The sequence below is a fragment of the Marmota marmota genome, unplaced genomic scaffold (assembly GCF_001458135.2).
Source record: "Marmota marmota marmota unplaced genomic scaffold, marMar, whole genome shotgun sequence".
In the NCBI taxonomy this organism is placed as follows: Eukaryota; Metazoa; Chordata; class Mammalia; order Rodentia; family Sciuridae; genus Marmota; species Marmota marmota.
Window position 1 is genome coordinate 3,815,815 of NW_026000081.1, and position 8,048 is coordinate 3,823,862.

The window sequence follows — 8,048 nt, forward strand, 5'->3', positions numbered from 1 at the left end:
CAGATGTTATTAGTATTTGAAGTGGTAGATTAAGTAGAAGATTGCCTTTACCAATGTATGTGACATCATTTTATAGATGGAGAGCTTAAACAAAATAAAAGACAGAAGAATGGTAGATTTTCTCTTTTTTTATGAGATAGAACATTAATCTTCTCCTGCCCTGGAATATCAGCACTCTTGGTACTCAGACCTTTCAAACTGGATCAGAACTTACACCATCATTTCCTCACTCCCCCGACCATTCTTGAGCTTTTGGATTCAGATTGATACTTACAACATCAGTTCCTGTGGTTATCAAGCCTTTAGAAATGGACTGAATTACAAAATGGCATTCAGAGTTCTCCAGCTTGCACACAACATACTATGGAACATCTCAGTCTCCTGGGACATCTCGGTCTCCATAATCATATGGCCCAATCCCTACATTTAACTTTCTCATATACATTGTCCTCCTGCACAACCACACACAAACCTTTTGGGTTCTGCATCTCTGGAAAACCCTAATACAGAAGGAAATTAATTCTGCATAATAAACCCATAGAGGAAAAAACACAGTTAATCTCTTTCCCAATGGTGAAAGACTGAAAGTTTTTCTCTAAGAGCAAGACCAAACAAGGAAGCAAATTCTGCACACAATGTGTGCATGGACTATGATTAAGTTAAATTAAAAATCAACAATTGAAATGTAGCTAAAAATTCCCAAATATGTGAGGTTAAATGATAATTTTCTAAATAAACATATAGGTGAAATGAGTATTCTCAAGAGAAATTTAAAACTATTTTGAATAAAAATGAAAATCAACAAACTAAAAGTTGGTTCTTTGAAAGTATTCGTAAGCTTGAAAAACTCAGATACACTAAGAAAAATGAGAAAGAAGACATAAATATATCAGAGATAAGCTCTTTTTCCTGGTACCCTGAAGGCAATCAGCTGCTCCAAGATGAAGCTAATTATCTCCTTCCCTGCTACTGGCTGCCAGAAACTCATTGGAGTGGATGATGAACACAAAGTTGGTACGTTTTATGAGAAGTTGCCGCTGATGCTCTGGGTGAAGAATGGAAAGGTTATGCAGTCCGAATCAATGGCGGAATAACAAACAATGTTTCCCCATGAAGCAGGGTGTCTTGACCCATGGCCATGTTCACCTACTACTAAGTAAGGGGCATGCCTGTTATAGACCAAGGCGAACTGGAGAGAGAAAGTGCAAATCTGTTCAAAGTTGCATTATGGATGCCAATCTGAGCGTTCTCAACATGGTTATTGTGAAAAAAGGAGAGAAGGATATTCCTGGACTCACAGATACTATTGTACCCCATAGACTGGGACCCAAAAGAGCTAGGAGAGTTTGCAAACTTTTCAATCTCTCTAAGGAAAATGATGTCTGCCAATATGTTGTCAGAAAACTCTTAAGGAAGGTAAAAAATGCAAAACCAAAGTATGGGAGATTCAAAGTCTTATTACTCCATGTGTCCTGAAATACAAGCACAGGCCTATTGCTCTCAAGAGATAGATACTAAAAAGAATAAGGAAGAGGCTGCAGAACATGCCAAGTTTTTGGCTAAGAGAATGAAAGAAGCCAAATAAACAGATTGCCAAGGACAGATTGCCGAGCCAAGAACAGATTGCCAAGAGAAACAGGCTGTCCTCTCTGAGAGCTTCTACTTCTGAGTCCAATCAAAAATAAAAATTTCTAAGAGTAACAAGTAAATAAGATCAGAGGAGTCATCACTACAGATTCAAAGGACATTAGAAGGACAAGAAAGGAATAGATGTTCATACATTTTATAACCTGGATGAGAGAGACAACTTCCTTGAATGATACCACCTATGACAATGCATGCCAGAAAAAGATAAAAATATTAATAAACCTATGTCTAGTAAAGAATTGAATCAATAATTAAAAACCATTGAAAACAAAGTTCAAGACCAAGTTGAGTTCTCTGGTAAATTTTTCCAAACATTAAAAAAGAATAAATTGAAGGAGGTTAAGATGGTGGAGCAGAACTAGACAGCAATTCCTCACCTCCCCATAAGACAGAAATAAGACTGAAAAAATGACAGCTCTAAGAGGTGGATGACAAAATAAAATCTCTAAGATCCAGAGTTACAAAATCTAAACACGGAGAGATTAGAAGATGGATTACTAGAGTATAAGAAAAAGCTCAGATTTCTCCAACCCCAGGGTGGGGGGAAAGAGGAGAGGCAACAGAGAGGGAATGGAAAAGCACCTAAAATCACCTGTTTTACAACAATTGAGAAGGTAAAAAAGACCGTATTAAAACATAATAGGAGCAATGAGTTGTCCTTAAGCCAGATCAAGCAGTTTAAAACCAAAACAGAAACAGAAAGCCCATGCTGGGCTCTGCAGCCATTTCAAGGAGCACACAGATGAGCACACAATTAAATCATTCCCATTTCCAGATATCCACAAATTGAAATACAGGGAACACCCCTTGGTGGAACCTCTTAAGAATCTGTCTAGTAAGAACTTACAGAGGGATTACCACTAGGAAAGTCATTATAACCCCCTCCTCATCTCCAAAAACAACTGGAGCAGGGTGGAGCAGAGCTCTGTGCAACCTGAATGCCCTGGCAGAGGAGTGTTCCACACAGCATCCCTAGGAAACCGGGCAGAAAGGAAATACTCTGCATAGCCTCCATGAGAACCCAGAAGGACAGGGTGCACTCCATGAAGCATCCTTAGGACCCCAGAGAAGAAGTGCTCCATACAGCCCAAGTGGGACCCCAGGCAGAAAAGGAGCCCTCCACGAATTCCATGCAGCATTCACAAGAACCCCAGTACAGATGAAGCAGTCTCCTGCAAGTCATGGAGATAAGAATCAAGACCTCAAATCCAAGTGGGAAGGTAGTTTGGCTCCAAGCAGAAGAGAGGGAATCCGGCAGGACTGTTGCTCCCAATGATCACTGACACTGGGTTGTCACAGTGGGAAATTGCCCGAGTCCTATGAAGCCTAGAGGGGCTATCTCACTGATTGCAGCCACAGATAGCATGGGGCCCATTCTAGAGGGAAGATGCCTGGATAACAAATGGCATAGTGGGACAGTCCACAGGTTGGGGCAGAGGCTAGTGGAAGGCCAGAATTAGAAACTGCCTGAGACCATGATGCTTAAAAAGAAGGTATCTGAATTGCAATAATAACCAGTGGGAAGTTGGTTAAGGTGAAAAGCTGCCTGGACCCAAGGCAGGAGATAGTAATGGCACCCAGCCTGGCCCTCAATCAGTGTTTGGACACTGGCTGGACATTTGCAACAGTCACAGTCAGCAGAGTGAAACAGTGCCCACCAATCACTATCTGGGTTAGTGAAAGATAGAACACCCAAGAAAGCCAGCTGAGTCACCTTACTCAGTAGTAAAAATAGTACCCAATGAGCTATGTCAACCAGGAGGAATATTTCTGCACCACAGATCAACCATGGAGAACCCACAACCACAGGCTCTGTGCTTATAGCAGCTACCAGGCTCTACATCACTTTGAAAAGGATGCTGTAGAAGGGAGCAGATACATGGTCACTTGCAGCATTTATAAGAATAACCCAGAGCTCTGCATTAAAAACCATTGAAAACAAAGTTTTCAATCTCAGGCATACAATAAAAACGACCAACAGAGACACCCTGCACCCTGTGAGTATTCAGCCATAGGCCCCTGAGCTGACAAACCAGAACCAGCCAGTGGGAGGTCCAAAGCAACTGGGGGAGTGACTCCTGCACTCTAGCATGTCTGGAGGGATCCAAAGCCAAGAATAATGGGTATCTTCTAAATATCCCAAATCCTCATCAAACCCAAACAAAAATTTAACAAGAACTTTCTTCACCTTAGCATAGTTTACTTTAAATAACTGTAAAATCAACTTTGTTCATATATATATCACTCTTTATCTTGATTAATAAGTGGTTACCCTAAAAATCAACACTGGACCTTCAACCTATTTAAATATATTTCTTCTAATGGTTTAAAGCATTAATCGAAATCACTCTTTTTTATTTCTCCTAGCTCTGGTTTATACTTTCTCCTCCTTCTCACTATTCTTCCTCTTACACTGTCTGCTACAGTCTCAATTTTCCCCACCCCCATCCATTTTTTTCTCCTTACCTCGGTATGCACTATTCATTTCTACCTTTTTTTCTTTTTTCTCTTCTTTTTGCTTAATCTTTCTCTCTTTGCCTTCTCAACCCCCATGAAATGTTACAGAAATTTTATTATTATATATAACTATGTTTTACCTATTCCAGAACTTCACTACAACTTTACATATGGATTAGAAGAACTGTTAAGAACAATAACATGTTTTTTGATTTTTCACAAGATTGAGTAAGCACATGGCTTGGTTGTGAAGTGATCATAGTAAGTAGGGTTCAGAGGCTTCTTTCAAAGTGGTGCCGACACTGGAACCAGCAAAGGCTAAACACTGAATTAAAGTATTAATATTTGCATATTTGCCCAACTCAGGACTCCTAAGAGAAAGAAGCTCACAAAAGAGTCCCTTGCTTAAAATAACCAATAAGAATACCAATAGATGGGAATACAGACAAGCAAGATGAAAAAACAGTGAACAAACCACCCGAAACATTCTATAATACTTTAACAACTAACTCCATTGACAACACAGAGAAGGAAATGTGAGAGAAAGAATTTAGAAGGTTCGTAGTTAAAATGTTCAACAAGCTAAAAGACAATATAAGGAGTGAAATTAGAAAATACAGGAAGTGAAAGATCACTTCAATAAAGAGATAGATATCCTGGAAAAGAACCAAACATAAATCCCGGAAATGAAAAACTCAAAAAGCCAAATTAAAAATTCAATGGGAAGAATCACCAATGGATTAGAACATTTTGAAGATAGATTTTCAGGCCTTGAAGACAAAGTATATAATCTTAAAAATAAAGTTGAAAAGAAAGAAAAGATGTTAAGAATCCATTACCAGAATATTCAAGAAATCTGGGATAACATCAAGAGATCAAATTTAAGAATCATTGGGGTAGATGAAGATTCCAAAATACAAACTAAAGGGATATACAATCTTTTCAATGAAATACTATTAGAAAAGTTTCCAAATCTTAGGAATGAGATGGAAATTCAAATACAAGAAGCATACAGGACTCCGAATAAACAGAATTAGAATATCTTCTACAAGACACATAATAATGAAAATGCCTAATATGAAGAATAAGGATAAAATTATAAAACCTGCAAGAGAAAAATGGCAATTCACATTTAGAGGTAAACCAATTCAGATTTCAACTGATTTCTTGATCCAGACCCTAAAAAAGCCAGGAGGACTTGGAATAATACATACCAAACTCTGAAAACAAAAAAAGGATGCCAACCAAGATTACTATGCCCAATAAAACTATCCTTCAGAACTAAAGATAAAACAAAAACCTTCCATGATAAACAGAAACTGAAAAATTCATAACTACAGAATGTGCACTACAAAACATACTTAACAAAATATTTTGCAAAGAAGAAATGAAGAATAAAAAATGAATATCAATATAGGGATAAATCGCACTAGAAGAATAGTCTATTCAAGGAGAATCAAGTCTGAATTAAACATTAGAAATGAATCAAAATGGCAGAAAATAAAAGTCACCTCTGTATAATAATACTGAATATAAATGGTCTAAACTATTCAATCAAAAAGAGATTGGATGAAAAAACAGAACCCAACAATATAATATTTACAAGAGACTCATCTTACAAACAAAGACATTCATATTCTAAAGATGAAAGAATGGGAAATTATATACCATGCAAATGGTAGCTCAAAGCAATTAGGGTTAGCTATTCTCATATCAAAGTGGATTTCGAGGCAAAATAAATCAGTAGAGAAAAAGAAGTTCACTTCATACTGCCTAAGGGCATCATCCAACAACAATAAATGATTGTAAATATTTAGCCCCAACCATGATGCATTTACATACATAAAACAAACCCTTCTCAATATAAAGAATCAAAGAGACCACAATACAATAATACTGGGTGATTTCCAATACACCTCACTCACCAATAGATGGACCGTCCAGACATAAACTAAGCAAAGATTCTTCCTTACTAAAAAGCTACTATTCATTAAATGGACCTAACTGATATCTATTGACTATTTCATCCATCAATCAATGAATTCATTTTATTCTCAGCAACACCTGGAGCATTTTCTAAAATAGACCAATTTAAAATCACAAAGCAAACCTTAGCAAATACAAAAAAAAGAGAGAGAGAGAGAATTGTTCTATTATATCATATTGAAATTAAATTAGAAATCAACAATAACATAAAAAACAGAAATCACTCTAACATCTGGAGATTAAATAATGCTCTTTCAAATGATAAATGGACAGCAGAAGAAATCAGGGGATAAATTAAAAAATTCTTAGAAACAAATAAGAACAAATGATACCACATATCAAAATTTCTGTGACAACATGAAGCTGTTCTAATAACAAAGTTTATAGCACTGATTTCACACATTAAAAAATAGAAATATTCTAGATAAATAATCTACCATTATACCTCAAGGCCCTAGAAAAAGATAAACTGACACCAAAATCAGCAGAGGACAGGAAATTATTAAAATCAGAGCTGAAGTCAATGAAATTGAGAATAAAACAATACAAAGAATCAATGAATCAAAGAGGTTTTTTTTTTAAAGAATAAAGATTGAGCTGGGCATGGTAGTATACACCTATAATCCCCATGGCTCAGGAGGCTGAGGCAGGGGGAATCACAAACTGAAGGCCAGCCTCAGCAACTTAGCAAGACCCTAAGCAACTTATTGAGACCCTATCTCAAAATAAGAAATTAAAACAAACAAACAAACAAAAGAGCTAGGGATGTAGCTCAGTATGTAAAGTGCCCATTGGTTAAATTCCCAGATTAAAAAAAATGAACAAGACTGATAAACCCTTAGCCAAACTAACCAAAATAAAGACAAAGAAGTCACAAATTAATAAAATTAGAGCTGAAAAAGGAAATATCATCAGAGATACTACAGAAATCCAGAGACTCATTATAAACTATTTTGAAAATCTCTAATAAGCTAGAAAATCTTGAAGATATTGACAAATTCCTAGAGATATATCACCTACCCAAATTAAACAATGAAGATATAGAAAATTTAAATAGATCAATATCAAGTAGTAAAACTGAAGCAGCTATCAAAAGCCTTCCAACAAAGAAAAGTCCAGGACTGAATGCATTCTCAGACAAGTTCTACTGAACCTTTAAAATCTATCAATGAAATTTTCATTGATCAAATTATTCAATGAAATAGAAAAGGTAGGAACACTGCTAAATTCATTATCATCCGGATACCAAAACCAAACAAAAATGCATCAAGGAAAAAGTTTTACGCTAATGTCTTTGATGAACATATATGCAAAAATTCTTAAAATAATGGCAGACTGCATACAAAAGTCATTGAAATTCTAGCCAGAGCAATCAGGCAAGAGAAGGCTATTAGAGGCATTCAAACAGGAAAAGAAGTCAAATTATCTATTTGTCAATGGCATGATCCTACATTTAGAAGACCCAAAAACTCTACCAGAAGAGGTCTAGAGCTGATGAACACATTTAGGGTACAAAATCATGGTACAAAATCAGGGTACAAAATCAACATATATTAATCAATGATTTTCCTATACTCCAATAATTAATCTGATGAAAAAGAAATTAGGAAAACTATTCCATACACAATAACTTCAAAACAAACAAACAAACAAACAAAAACCCACCCTGGGAGTTAATCTAATGAAGGTGGTTAAGGACTTCTAAAATGAAAACTATAGAACATTGAAGAAATTAATTGAAGAAGACCTTAGAAGTATCCAGATGCTTTAGTCAACTTCTCAGAGTTTTCTAAGAAATACGCAGAGAGGTAGAAGATGGCTTATGCTAAAAAGAAAGAAAAATTTGAAGACACAGCAAAGGTGGACAAGGCATGTTATGAAAGAGAAATAAAAACCCATATACTTCCTAGCAGGGAAACAAAAAAGGATCCTAATGTACCAAGGGTCCTCCTTCAGTC

At 36.2% G+C, this 8,048-nt stretch overlaps 1 pseudogene; it reads left to right on the forward strand.

Annotated features, from left to right (window-relative positions):
- The first annotated feature begins 466 nt into the window (after positions 1 to 466).
- LOC107158588 lies at positions 467 to 2,083 on the forward strand (annotated as a pseudogene).
- Positions 2,084 to 8,048: the final 5,965 nt, after the last annotated feature.